The sequence below is a fragment of the Mesoplodon bidens genome, assembly GCF_964165515.1.
Source record: "Mesoplodon bidens genome assembly, chromosome: 2".
NCBI classification, from domain to species: Eukaryota; Metazoa; Chordata; class Mammalia; order Artiodactyla; family Ziphiidae; genus Mesoplodon; species Mesoplodon bidens.
In genome coordinates, this window is record NC_138177.1 from 147,884,085 (window position 1) to 147,900,298 (window position 16,214).

Here is a 16,214-nt window from a genome sequence, read left to right on the forward strand (position 1 = left end):
AGATACTACAAAAAAGGAAAATTACAGACCAATATCACTGATGACTATAGATGCAAAAATCCTCAACAAAATACTAGCAAACAGAATCCAACAACACATTAAAAGGATCATACACCATGATCAAGTGGGATTTATCACAGGGATGCAAGGATTCTTCAATACACTCAAATCAAGCAATGTGATACACTATATTAACAAATTAAAGAATAAAAAACATATGATCATCTCAATAGATACAGAAAAAGCTTTTGACAAAATTCAACACCCATTTATTGCAAAAACTCTCCAGAAAGTGGGCACAGAGGGAACCTACCTCAACATAATAAAGGCCATATATGACAAACCCACAGCAAACATCATTCTCAATGGTGAAAAACTGAAAGCATTTCCTCTAAGACCAGGAACAAGACAATGATGTCCACTATTGCCACCATTATTCAACATAGTTTTGGAAGTCCTAGGCATGGCAATCAGAGAAGAAAAAGAAATAAAAGGAATCCAAAGTAGAAGAGAAGTAAAACTGTCCCTGTTTGCAGATGACATGATACTATACACAGAGAATCCTAAAAATGCCACCAGAAAACTACTAGAGCTCATCAATGAATTTGGTAAAGTTGCAGGATACAAAAGTAATGCACAGTAATCTCTTGCATTCCTATACTCTAACAATGAAAGATCAGAAAGAGAAATTAAGGAAACAATCCCATTTACCACTGCAATAAGAAGAATAAAATATCTAGGAATAAACTAACCTAAGGAGGAAAGACCTGTACTTAGAAAATGATAAAACACTGATGAAAGAAATCAAAGATGACACACACAGATGGAGAGATATACCATGTTCTTGTATTGGAAGAATCAGTATTATGAAAATGACTATACTACCCAAAGCAATCTGCAGTTTCAGTGCAATCCCTATCAAAGTACCAGTGGCATTTTTCACCGAATTAGAACAAAAAAATTTTACAATTCATATGGAAACACAAAAGACCCCGAATAGCCAAAGCAATCTTGAGAAAGAAAATTGGAGCTGGAGGAATCAGGCTCCCTGACTTCAGACTATACTACAAAGCTACAGTAATCAAGACAGTATGGTACTGGCACAAAAACAGAAATATAGATCAATGGAACAGGATAGAAACCCCAGAGTTAAACCCATGCATGTATAGTCACCTTATCTTTGATAAAGGAGGCAAGAATATACAGTGGAGAAAAGACAGCCTCTTCAATAGGTGGTGCTGGGAAAACTGGACTGCTACATGTAAAAGAATGAAATTAGAACACTCCCTAACACCATACACAAAAATAAACTCAAAATGGATTAAAGATCTAAATGTAAGGCCAGACACTATCAAACTCTTAGAGGAAAACAGGTAGAACACTCTATGACATAAATCACAGCAAGATCCTTTTTAACCCACCTCCTAGAGAAATGGAAATAAAAACAAAAATAAACAAATGGGACCTAATGAAACTTCAAAGCTTTTGCACAGCAAAGGAAACCATAAACAAGACCAAAAGACAATCCTCAGAATGGGAGAAAATATTTGCAAATGAAGCAACTGACAAAGGATTAATCTCCAAAATTTACAAGCAGCTCATGCAGCTCAATATCAAAAAAACAAACAACCCCATCTAAAAATGGGCAGAAGACCTAAAAGACATTTCTCCAAAGAAGATATACAGATTGCCAACAAAAACATGAAAGAATGCTCAACATCATTAATCATTAGAGAAATGCAAATCAAAACTACAATGCGATATCATCTCACACCGGTCAGAATGGCCATCATCAAAAATAGCAAAAAAACAAACAACCCAATCCAAAAATGGGCAGAAGACCTAAATAGACATTTCTCCAAAGAAGATATACAGACTGCCAACAAACACATGAAAGAATGCTCAACATCATTAATCATTAGAGAAATGCAAATCAAAACTACAATGAGATATCACCTCACACCAGTCAGAATGGCCATCATCAAAAAATCTAGAAACAATAAATGCTGGAGAGGGTGTGGAGAAAAGGGAACATTCTTGCACTGCTGGTGGGAATGTGAATTGGCAGAGCCACTATGGAGAACAGTATGGAGGTTCCTTAAAAAACTAAAAATAGAACTACCATATGACCCAGCAATCCCACTACTGGGCATATACCCTGAGAAAACCATAATTCAAAAAGAGACATGTACCAAAATGTTCATAGCAGCCCTATTTACAATAGCCCGGAGATGGAAACAACCTAAGTGTCCATCATCCGATGAATGGATAAAGAAGATGTGGTACATATATACAATGGAATATTACTCAGCCATAAAAAGAAACGAAATTGAGCTATTTGTAATGAGGTGGATAGACCTAGAGTCTGTCATACAGAGTGAAGTAAGTCAGAAAGAGAAAAACAAATACCATATGCTAACACATATATATGGAATCCAAAAAAAAAAAAAGATCATGAAGAACCTAGGGGCAAGATGGGAATAAAGATGCAGACCTACTAGAGAATGGACTTGAGGATATGGGGAGAGGGAAAGGTAAGCTGGGACAAAGTGAGAGAGTGGTATGGACGTATATACACTACCAAATGTAAAATAGGTAGCTAGTGGGAAGCAGCCTCATAGCACAGGGAGATCAGCTCGGTGCTTTGTGACCACCTAGAGGGGTGGGATAGAGAGGGTGGGAGGGAGGGAGACACAAGAGGAAGGAGATATGGGGATATATGTATATGTATAACTGATTCACTTTTTTATAAAGCAGAAACTAACACACCATTGTAAAGCAATTATACTCCAATAAAGATGTTAAATTAAAAATAAAAATAAATAAATAAAAATAATAAGGTACCACTACATGTCTACTAGAATGGTCAAAATTCAGAAGAGTGACAACACCGAATGTTGGCAAGGATGTGGAGCAACAGAAACTCTCATTCATTGCTGGTGTTAATGAAAAATGGTACAGCCATTTTGGAGGACAATTTGGTGGTTTCTTACAAGAGTAAACTTATTCTTACCATACAATCTCCAGTCATCCTCCTTGGTATTTATCCAAAGGAGCTGAAAACTTAAGTTCACACAAAAACCTGCACACAAATGTTTATAGCAGCTTTATTCAAAATTGCCCAAACTTTGTTTTTTGAAAGGAACTAAGATGTCCTTCAATAGTTGAATGGGTAAACAAACTGTGGTACACCCATACAATAAATATAATTTAACAATAAAAATAAATGAGCTATCAAGCCATGAAAATACATGGAGGAAGTTTAAATGCATATTGCTAAGTGAAAGAAACCAATCTAAAAAGGCTACATATAGTATGATTCCAACGAATGACATGGAAGAAGCAAAACTATAGAGACAGTAAAAAAAATTAGTGGTTGCCGGGGGTTCAGGGCAAAGAAAGGAGGAATAAGTGGCTGGAGCACAGGGGAGTTTTTAGGGCAGTGAAACTATGCTTGTGATACTGTAATGGTGGAAACATATCATTATATATTTGTCAAAACCCATGGAGTGTACAACATAGAGAGTGAACCCTAAATTATCGACTTTGGTTAATAATAATGGCTCACCAATTACAAGAAATGTACCATACTAATGCAAGATGTTAATAATAAAGGAAACTGTGTATGGGGGGGTGAAGAAGTATCAATATATGGGAACTCTGTGCTTTCTGCTCAATTTTTCTGTAAACCTAAAACTCTCTGAAAAATACCTTAGTAATTAAAAAACATACTACAAAGTCTCTTTAAGTGAGTCAGTATGATTCTAGCACACAAATAGAGAGATGAATGGAATAGAAAAGAAAGTCAAGAAATAGGTCCAAGTATATATGCCGATTTAGAATATGATAAAAGTGGTTATCATCTCAAATCACTGGAAAAGATGGAACTTTTTAATAAATGGTGATGGGACAACTGGATAACCATTCAGAAATATTAGAGCAACTCCTCATATCATACATAAGAATAAACTTTAAATGGATCAGAGATCTAAATCCAAGAAGAACAAAACCACGCAAGCACTAGAAGAAAATATGAATGAATATCTTTACAATTTGGTTACTGGGCAGTGCTTCTCAACCAGGGACAATTTTGACCCCAGGGGACATTCAGCAATGTCTGAAGATATTTTGGTTGCCGCAACTGTCAGAGTCCTACTATCATCAAGTGGGTAGACGTTAGGGATGCAGCTAAACATCCTACAGTGCACAGGACAGCTCCTCACTGCCTGGATAACAAAGACTTATCTAGCCCAAAATGTCATTAATGTCACAGCTGAGATATTCTGGAATAGGGAAAGGCTTCTGACTAACACTCAAAATCTAGATGCAGGGCTTCCCTGGTGCCGCAGTGGTTGGGAGTCCACCTGCCAATGCGGGGGACACGGGTTCGTGCCCCGGTCTGGGGGGATCCTGCATGCCGCGGAGCGGCTGGGCTCGTGGGCCATGGCCGCTGGGCCTGCGCGTCCAGAGCCTGTGCTCCGCAGCGGGAGAAGCCACAACGATGAGAGGCCCGCATACCACAAAAAAAAAAAAAAAAAAAAAAAATCTAGATGCAGTAAAAATATTGATAAATTTGACTAATAAATTTTTTTTAATTTGAAAAGTTTTTATTTTTAACAAATTTAACATTTAATTTCCCCCTAATATTCTGCATTTTGTTTTTTCATCATAATTATGTAATAGAAAGAAAATGTGAAGAATTTTTTTTCACAACGTTCTGTGTAGATGCCCCCAAATCCACTCTTGTTTCCTCCAATGAGCCATACAAATATTAATATTTTCTGTGTGGGTCATGATGAGAACAAGTTTGAGAACTACTGCTATACATAACGTACATTTGTGTCTTAAATATTTTCTAATCTGCTTATCTGAGTGTCCTCCTTATAATATCTATGTTTGTGTGTGTCTATATGTATGCATGTGTAGGTGTGTCTTGCAAGTTTCCTGGGGCAAATATATTTTATATTTAACATTTATTCAGTTCCAGGCACTGTCCTAAGTGCTTTACATATATTAACATATTTAATCATCACCACAAACCTATGAGATAGGTTCTTTTTTATCTCCATTTTACAGATGACACGGAGACAAAGCAGTCACTTGCCCAAAGTCATACTGCTACTTAGTGGTGGAGCTGAGGAAGGATTAATTAACTGCCTGATAAATATTCTCTATTATGGTGTTCATGAAAAGTGATGTTGAACTGCTTAAAAAGCTTAATTGATTCCACATATATGTGTTAGCATATGGTATTTCTTTTTCTCTTTCTGACTTACTTCACTCTGAAGAACCTAGGGGCAGGACAGGAATAAAGATGCAGACGTAGAGAATGGATTTGAGGACACAGGGAGGGGGAAGGGTTAGCTGGGACGAAGTGAGAGAGTGTCATGGACATATATACACTACCAAATGTAAAATAGATAGCTAGTGGGAAGCAGCCGCATAGCACAGGGAGATCAGTTTGGTGCTTTGTGACCACCTAGAGGGGTGGGATAGGGAGGGTGGGAGGGAGACGCAAGAGGAGGGGATATGGGGATATATGTATATGTATAGTTGATTCACTTTGTTATAAAGCAGAAACTAACACACCATTGTAAAGCAATTATACTCCAATAAAGATGTTAAAAAATAAAATAAAATAAAAAATTTAAAAGCTTAATTGATTTCGACTTTTATGTTTATGTTTTGTTAAAACGATTTATTTCTGGACCAAGCTTCTTTTATTTTATTTTTTTAAATTGTGGTAAGAATACTTAACTTGAAATCTACCCACTTAAATTTTTAAGTGCACAATACAGTATTGTTGGTACTTCCCTTGTGGTCCAGTGGTAAAGAATCCACCTTCCAATGCAGGGGACACGGGTTCCATCCCTGGTCGGGGAGCAAAGATCCCAAATGCCACAGGGCAACTAAGCCTGCGCACCATAACTACTGAGCTCGCATGCCTCAACTAGAGAGAGAGAAAAAATTTTGTTTTCTTGGCATGCTGTACTATAGAAAGGGGACTTCAAGAGAGAGTGGGTCAGTCACCTCCTTCATTTGCACATACATACCAAGGCATGGAACCATGAACTCATACAGGAGCTTGGACTTGGGATCTGCAGAGTCAAGCAGAGGAAACGAAAGACAACATTAGAGGAAAATTACCAAATTTGGTGAAGGTTCTCTTCATTTGCCTGCACTAACCATAAATAGTGAGCAAAAGGGAGCCCAGGGCTCATTACTTATAGCCTTGGCCACCTGGGGAAACATACAAATCTTGGTTCACAAAGCTGACAACAGTAGCCCCAGAAGGCAGACAGGTACACAAACCCAGATTCTTTCCTTGTTTCCACTTCTCCCAACAGAAACAGAGATTGCAAAGTGTCCAGAACAGGAGTTGGGACAATATATCACATCTTTTTGGAAAGCAAGTTAAATATTAGAGCAGGGACCAGCAGACCCCAAAGAGTGAGAACCCTCTCAGGGTTCTCGTGATCTCTAACATGAGGGTGTTTTACAGCTCGTGTCCTTTACAAGGTGAACATGAGACGAATCAGAGCTGGGGGACTGGGAGACATGGATCAAGGAAAGGCTGCTTTCTTTTATCAGGTTTTACTAAGTGTCATGGAGGTAATAGCACAAAGAAGAAAGGTGAACATATCAGATCTTAGTTTTACAAAGTTGTGGGAGCAAAAACTGGACATTTAAATTTTGTGGTATGAGATAATCTACCCTGGAAGCATTGAGAAAGTACTCAGGGGAAGGTTAGATGCCTCATGCCCCAAAAGGGAACACAGCTGAGAAACATGCAGAAAACAGAAACATTTTAGACCACAATCAAGAGGTTAGACTGGCAAATGGATGATCTACATTCAGGTTTACATACTGAACCAGCAGAGACAGCACTACTTCTGAATTCTCCTTCAGGAGAATAAGGAGACTTTATGTTCAAGAAAGGGGATGAGCGTGGGGAATATTGCTGATGCTGAAGTCACAAAACCAAGAGAGGCAAAGGAAGGCCCTGGAGATCTGGTGGTGCCAGATGGGCTTTAAGATACACTGACCTAAAAGGGCCCACGGGAGTCTGAACTAGACAAGGGACTGGGGGATGTGGGAATCCCCGTCAGGATTGGTGGGAAACCTCTCCACACTTCCCCCAGTGTCTCTTAAAGGCCCAGTACCAATCTTTGCTTCAGAATTCCTTCAGAATCCAGCTTGTGGGTTGTGCATATCGCTCCTAGGAGGATTAGGATCCTGAGATTCAGCCCTTTTCTTACCCATTCTGCTCAGAAATGTCTTTGCATAGTCTGGGTCATAGATATAGAAAAATGTCTGAAAGGGCCCAACCCAGTGAGGAAAGGCACAAGGGTAGTTTTCTATAATCTCCTCAAGCTTCTCCATTTTACCATTCTGAAATATCTGCAGTGAAAAAAGTGAAAGAAATTAGAGAAGCCAGCCAACCTGGACTCATCCCGTTTACAGCCGCAAGTTGAGCTCAAGGCCTGGATGATGTCCCACAGGTAGAGGGCCTTGACCCTTTTTCTGGAAGTGAGTGAACACACATTCCTTGGGATTTCCAAGCCTGGGGTATAATTTTCTAAGGTTAGTGTATTCATCTTTTCAATATAAATATATGTTGTATCCCCAGACCACATCACTGTTGAATGACATATACTGTGAGCTGCTTTTCCAAGTGAGAAGGTGAAGTTAGAAGAGTCACACACTCTGCCTCGCCTGCCAATGTCACATAGGTTAGGAGTGGGGTCTGGAAGCTGAAAAAAATGTTTTTACGTGGGAAGGAAAAAGTGTTAGTAGACTGAACATGACCCACCATCCAGCTCACCATTCCCTCTCTGTAATTACTGATGACTGATTCTTTCTCATGACTTAATAGTAAGTGCTTTTCTAAAAACCTGCCAATTCCATCTACAAAAAAACCTAATTCTTTTCCATTATAACAACAGAAGGCTCTTTTTCACAGGGGTGTAAAGCTGGAAGCAAACTCAAAAAACAAAACTCTGAGCTTCCAACATTTATAAATTAGTGTACAAACACTGCCATCAGAGATGAACTTTTTGCCTTGATAAGCAGATTACTATGGCTCCTTCTGAGTAGGAGGTAGTTGGGCCTCAGGCTGAGCAGCTGGAGCTTGTCTCCTGCTGACATTTCAAAGAAAAGACAGGAGGAGAGAGGAGCTGAGTTCTGCTAGAGTAAAAAAATAAGATGACCACATTTTTTGGAATCAAGGAGACTCCCCAGACCACACATGTGCAGAAAAGATCCTCAGGGGTCAGGGAAGGGAGGGGGCACCAACCCACAATATGTCCTGCCAACCTCCCAGAGACTCTTTTTTTTTTTTTTTTTTTTTGGTACACGGGCCTCTTACTGTTGTGGCCTCTCCCGTTGTGGAGCACAGGCTCTGGACGTGCAGGCTCAGTGACCATGGCTCACGGGCCTAGCCGCTCCGCAGCATGTGGGATCTTCCCAGATCAGGGCACGAACCCACATCCCCTGCATCGGCAGGTGGACTCTCAACCACTGCACCACCAGGGAAGCCCCCAGAGGCTCTTGCACTGGAATCCATCTTGGCTAAAAGATGTGTGTGCACATCAGGTAGGGCACTGAGTCAGACCAGGTATGAGCAATGAGCAAGATGATTGGCCAGAGGAAACCTGCAAGATGATTGGCCAGAGGGAACCTGGAAAACTGCCCCCATATAAGCAATTTAAGCCACCCCCAAAGCACAGCTCTCTCTCTGAGCCCACCCATGCGTCCTTTTCACATGTACTCTGCTTCTAATAAATGCTTTACCCACTTTACTATCTTCATCTCCTTGCTGAATTCTTTCTTCAAAGAAGACAAGGACCAAGGTTCCATTTCAAGCTCGCTGGCCCTTGTGGTCTACTGGTTAAGGATTCGGCGCTCTAACCAATGTGGCCTGGGTTCGATCCCTGGTTGGGGAACTAAGATCCCCCTTCAAGCTGACGTACATTCCCCCCCCGCCCCGCCGCCCCCCAGATCACTTCTAAATCACTGACAGTAAGATCCATTTACATCTGCTTGTTGTATAAAGTGGGAGGGTGGAGGGGCACCTGTGTGTGTGTGTCTGGTTGTTCCTAGCTATGCATTTGAGCACAATTGTGGGGGGTCTGACTTGCAAAGTAAGCTGGCAAGTTCTTCCTTGTGTGACCAATCACAGAATTTGCCGTGTGATTGTTTGCTCTTTCCCTCAGAAAAGGTGGAAAACTTCAGTTCCTAATTTCCTCTTTTACCATCTAGCAGCTCTAACCCATGAAGTGTTCCCTGGATAGTTTAGGGCCCCTAAAACATTGAGACTCTTGAAATCTAGTTCCTGAAATGCTGCACACTCTGTTTTGCTAACATTCCCACAATCAAGCCAGTGACAAGGGCCCACCAACAGTGCAAAGGTGTTTTCCAACAACATAAATATTTATTCATTTGCAAACAATGAACAGATGAGTATTTATTAAGTGCCTATTATATGTGCCAGGCGAATAGAGATGCAGAGAAATATAAGACACGGAGGTCTTTGCCCTTATGGAAAGTGTAACTTAATATGAGGATTATTTCTTTAGGTTTGAAATTGTCATAGACGCCCTCAGCCATAAGCATTTGGTTATACTTTTAGTAACTCTTGCCTGGACAAAAAGAACAGAAAGCTATCGTGAGTCTTGTAATAGATGAATTTATATTTCTTCATCCACAAATATAAATACATTTGAAAATAATTGTCACACATATTTAGGAAACACTGTCCAGAAACATTCGAAAAATGCTTAGCCCCTGAGAAATAGTAATAGCTAACATTTACCAAGCACTACGATGAGCTAGGTGCTGCTGCTGACGGAAAAAAAATGCACAACTTAAAAGTTGAGAATTGGGCTTCCCTGGTGGCGCAGTGGTTGAGAGTCCGCCTGCCGATGCAGGGGACACGGGTTCGTGCCCCGGTCTGGGAAGATCCCACATGCCGTGGAGCAGCTGGGCCCGTGAGCCATGGCCGCTGAGCCTGCGCGTCCGGAGCCTGTGCTCCGCAACGGGAGAGGTCGCAACAGGGAGAGGCCCGTGTACCGCAAAAAAAAAAAAAAAAAAAAAAAAAAAGTTGAGAATTATGTTTTAGTTGGCAGACAAAACTGAGGACTTAAGCCCAGAACTCAGCCTCTCAGATACCTCTGAGAAACTGCTCCCAAGAGGTAAGGGAGGAGCCAGGATATACAGGAGTTTTTGTAACAAAGACCAGGTAGCTGAAACTTCAAAAGACTAGTGTTAATTAAAGAAAATCAGATCTCAAGTTAAGGAATTTGGCACTTTTCTATGTATCAGAAGATGCAAGAGTCTGGGTTCATTGAGATCATTCATTTAGTATGCACCTCAGCTATCTGGGAGCAGTATCCTGATTTTCTCCATCCTGAATCCCCTCAGGGTGCACCACCGGGGTGTGGTTGCAGCGGCTGAGGACTTGGCAGCCGGCAGCCCGTCTGTCTCCATCCTGAGTTCCTTCAGGGCTCACCTTCGGGGGTGGCTGTAGTGGCTTGATGGCTCTAACACCCTTTGTTTGCTGACATGGTGGGCCACATTTTATACTCATACTGCCAAGTGCTTTCTATGCTTTATATTCTTTAATCTTTACATCAGGAACCCTATGAAGCAGATACGACTGCAATCTCCATTTTACAGATGAGGAAATTGAACTTTAGAGAGGTTAAGTAATCTCTCCCAGATTATGTAGCCAGCAACTAGTAGTAAGGATTCAAACCTGGATTGAACTATGGAGCCCAAGTGCTACTTATCTACACAGACTTTCCCTGAATTACATACAAGCATACACACACACACACACACACATATACCCTGCATAAACACACACTAGGTCCCCCACACTGGCTGGGATACACTGGCCTACTGAACAAGTGTCAGTCTACCTGGTCTATTCTTTGTAGTCAGTAAATCTTTGAATGAATGAATTTATTTAGCATCTAATATATGTGAGCATTCAACAAAGTAGTCTTTTTTTTTTTTTTTTTTTTTTTTGCGTTACATGGGCCTCTCACTGTCGTGGCCTCTCCCGTTGCGGAGCACAGGCTCCGGACGCACAGGCCCAACAGCCATGGCTCACGGGCCCAGCCGCTCCGCGGCACGTGGGATCCTCCCAGACCGGGGCACGAACCCGTGTCCCCTGCATCGGCAGGCGGACTCTCAACCACTGCGCCACCAGGGAAGCCCCAAAGTAGTCTTTTTATTGAAGTATATAGTTGATTTACAATGTTGTGTTAATTTCTGCTGTACAGTGAAGTGATTCAGTTATACATATATACTTTCTTTTTTATATTCTTTTCCATTATGGTTTCTCAGGATATTGAATATAGTTCCCTGTGCTATAGAGTAGGACCTTGTTTATCCATTCTACATGTAGTAGTTTGCACCTGCTAACCCCAAAATCCCAGTCCATCCCTCCCCCACCCCCACTCCCCCTTGGCAACCACAAGTCTGTTCTCTATGTCTGTGAGTCTGTTTCTGGTTTGTAGATAGGTCCATTTGTGTCATATTTTAGATTCCACATATAAGTGATACCATATGGTATTTGTCTTTCTCTTTCTGACTTACTTCACTTTGCATGATAATCTCTAGTTGTACCCATGTTGCTGCAAAGGCATTATTTCATTCTTTTTTATGGCTGAGTACTATTGCATTGTATATAGGTACCACATCTTCTTTATCCATTCATCTGTCGATGGACATTTAGGTTGTTTCTTGGCTATTGTGAATAGTGCTCCTATGAACATAGGCGTGCATTATCTTTTTGGATTATAGTTTTGCCTGGATATACGCCCAGGAGTGGGATTGCTGGATCATATGATAATTCTATTTTTAGTTTTTTGAGGAACTCCCATACTTTTTTCCACAGTGGCTGCACCAACTTACATTCCCACCAACCGTGTGGGAGGGTTCCCTTTTCTGCACATCCTCTCCAGCAACAAATTAGTTATTGAACACCTACTATGAGGCAAGCACTGGGTTTATAGTGGTGAACAAAGACTCTCCTCTCACAGATCCTATATTCTAGTGGGGAGAAGGGGAGTGTGGATGAAAAATGTTGCCTGCCATATCAGCAAACAAAGGATGTTGAAGCCATCAGCCACTACCACTGCCCCCCAACAGTGAGCCTGAGCATACACAGAATGGGAAAGAACAGGATGCTGCCCCTAGATAGCTAAAGTGCATATCAAAGGAATGACTTCAATGAGCCCAGACTCTTGCATCTTCCCATACATAGAAAAGTGCTAAACTTAAGTTGAGATATCTGGTTTTCTTCATTCTATTATTATTAATATTATTTTTGGTCACACTGTGCAGCTTGTGGGATCTTAGTTCCCTGACCAGGGATCGAACCCGTGCCCCCTACAGTGGAAGCTCTGCGTCCTAACCACTGGACAGCCAGGGATTGCCCCTGGTTTTCTTTAATTAACAGTAATCTTTTGAAGTTCCAACTACCTGATCTTTGTTGCAAAACTCCTACATATCTTGCCCCCTCCCTTACCTCTCTGGAGCAGTCCCTCAGAGCTATCGGAGAGGCTACCTCCCAGGCTTGAAGTCCTCAGAAAGTCCACCGAATAAAATATAATTCCCAACTTTTAAGTTGTGCATTTTTTTTCAGTCAACAGGAGTGTATAGTAACAGAGTATATAATATGATGTCAGAGAGTGATAAATGCTAAGATAATAAAAACAAAGTTAGGGATAGAGAGTACTGGAGGCTTTATTTTAGTTTGAGTGACATTTGTTCAAAGGCCTGAAAATAGTGCATGGAGAGCATTCCAACCAGAGAAGAGCATATCCAAAGCCCTGAGGGAGCCCTGAAAGAATTTGCTTGTCATGTTTGAGGAATAGTGGGAAGACCAGTATGACTGGAACAGAGCAAGGAATGAAATTTTTGGTCTTGTAGGGAATTTTCACTACACACACATTTTCCTTCTGGAACCTTATGACTATATCTAAAATGTTACTGTCTATGTGAAGTAGTTCCATCCTTTCCTTGCGACTAAGTGATGAATCATCAAAAGGAACATAAAAAGTTAAAAAAAGGTAAATAGGCAGGGTTGGGGATATTAGCCAGCTTGACATATCAGCCACTTCTAATCTTGAAAACTCTGATAGAGGCATCTCTAAAATATTCAAAAAATAATCTAGTGACAGTCAAGAGGGATATGGACTTTAAAACACTATGAATACAATTAAAAATCTGAAAATAAAACCATTCCATTTACAGCAGTATCAAAAAGAATAAAACATTCAGAAATAAATTTAACAGAAGAAATGTAAAACTCATACAGCAAAAGGTACAAACCATTGCTGAAAGAAATTTCTAAAAACTTAAATAAAATGAAGGACAGCCATGTTCATGGCTCAGAAGAGTCAGTATTAAGATGGCAATACTTCCCAAATTGATCTGCAGATTCAATACAGTTCCTATCAGAATCACAGATGGATTCTTTGTAGAAATTGACAAGATGATCCTAAAATTTGTATGGAAACCAGAGGTATCCAGAACAGCCTTATTCTTGAAAAAGAATAAAGTAGGAGGACTCACACTTCCTGATTTCAAAACTTACTATAAAGCAACAGTAATTAAGACAGTGGTATTGGCATAAAGATAGACATATAGCTCAATGGAACAGAATTGAGAATCCGGAAATAAAACTTCACATGTACAGTCAACTGATTTTTGAACAAAAGTGCTGTGAGATAATACAAAAATAATTGTACATATTATTATAATTATATATATATCTGCTCCTGGTTCCTGGCACAGAGCTCCTAAAACCCTTGTAATTCTTAAGTGATAAGAGTACTGGGAACATCTTTTGTTCCAATATTTGATCTTTTTTTTTTTTTTTGCGGTACGCGGGCCTCTCACTATTGTGGCCTCTCCCATTGTGGAGCACAGGCTCCGGACGCGCAGGCTCAGCGGCCATGGCTCACGGGCCCAGCCGCTCCGCGGCATGTGGGATACTCCTGGACCGGGGTGCGAACCCGTGTCCCCTGCATCGGCAGGCGGACTCTCAACCACTGCGCCACCAGGGAAGCCCCCAATATTTGATCTTTAACCCCAGTTCCTGACAGAGTTCTTAAATTCCTTAGGATTTCCTGGGTGATACCAGTGTCTTTTGTTCTAATGAGATGACTCTTGACGGGCTCCTGGATGGGGGATGGTCACCAGAAAGACCAAACCATGATTAGAAACTTGGAATCTTCAACCCCCTCCTCCCATTATCCAGAGATGGAAGAAGGGCTAGAAATGGAATTAATGATCATTCACGCCTACATGATGAAGCCTTCATAAGAATCCCCAAAGTACAGGGTCAAAAGACCTTCTGGGTTGATGAACAGATGGTGGTGCTGGGACAGTGGTACACCTGGAGAGGGCATGGAAACTCTGTGTTCCTTCCCACACACCTTGCCTATGCACCTCTTCCATCTGGATGTTCATGTGTATCCTTTATCATATCCTTTTACGATAAACCAGTAAGTAAACTGTTTTCCTGAGTTCTGTGAGCTGTTCTAGCAAATTAATCAAAACTGAGGAGATGGTCATGGGAACCTGAGGTTTGCAGCTGATTGGTCAAAAGCATAGGTAACAACCTGGACTTGGAATTGGCATCTCATCCCATAAGTCTTATGGGACTGAATGTTATCTTAATCTGTGGGATCTGATGCTATCTCCAGGTAGATAATGTTAACTGAGTACAGTTGAGGTAAATTTTAGGACACGCAGTTAGTGTCACCGAACTCCTTGATGTGGGGAAAACCCACACACATCTGGCATCAGAAGTGCTGTGAGTGTGGTAGTAATGTGAGAGTAAAGGAGAAACGCAGGAGGAAGACTGGAATCTTCCTACTCAGGTACCACAACAATTCAACTGGGAGAAATAATAGTCTTCTCAACAAATGGTGCTGGGATAACTGGACATCCACATGCAAAAGAATGAACTTGGACCCCTACTTCACACAATACACAAAAATTAACTCAAAATGGATCAAAGTTCTAAATAAAAGAGCTAAAAACATGAAACTTTAGAAGAAAACATAAAGACTTAGTCTCGGATTTGGCAGTTGTTTCTTAGCTATGACACCAAAAGCACAAGCAATAAAAGAAAAAAACAGATAAATTAGATTTCTTTAAAATTAAAGACGTTTGTGCTTTAAAAGACACTACAGAATGGGAGAAAATATTTGCAAATCGCATATCTAATAAGAAGCCTGTAGCTAATATATATCTTTAAAAACTCTCTTACAACTCAATAATAAAGACACATAACCCAATTAAAAATTGACAAATAATCTGAATAGACATTTCTCCAAAGAAGATATACAAATGGCCAATGAAGAACATGAGAAGGTGTTCAATATCATTAGTCATCAGGGAAATGCAAATCAAAACCATGAGAGACCACTTCATACCTACTAGAATGGCTATAATAAAAAAGACAGATAATAACAAGTGTTGGTGAGGATGTGAAAAAATTGGAACTTTCATACACTGCTGATGGGAATGTAAAATGGTGTAGTCACTTTGGAAAAAAACTCTGGTAGCTCCTCAAAAAGTTAAACACAGAGTTACCATTTAACCCAGCAATTCCAATCCTAGGTATATATGCCCAAGAGAAATGAAAACATACACCCACACAAAAATATGTTAAAAAATGTTCAAATAATAGCCCCAAATTGGAAACAACTCAAATGCCCATCAATTGACAAATGGATAAACAAAATGTAGTACATACATACAATGGAATATTATTCAGCCACAAAAGGAATGAAGCATAGATATATGCTACAACGTGGATGAAACTTAAAAACATTACACTGAATGAAAGAAGCAAGTTGCAAAAGACCATGTTATTTAACTTCATTTATATGAAATATTCTTAAGAGGCAAGTATATAAAGACAGAAAGTAGATTAATGATTGCCCAGGGATGAGTGATGGGGTGCTTGGGGACTGAGAGCTAAAGGGTATAGGTTTTGTGGGGTTTTTTCAGATGATAAAAATATTCTAAAATTGATTGTGGTTATGATTACACAACTCTGTGACTATACTAAAAACTATCTAATTATACACTTTAAGTGGGTAAAAGTTTGTGGTATGTGAGTTATATCTCAATAAAGCTTTACAAAAAACTACAATGAAGCAATTTATCTATCAGCTGATAGAATA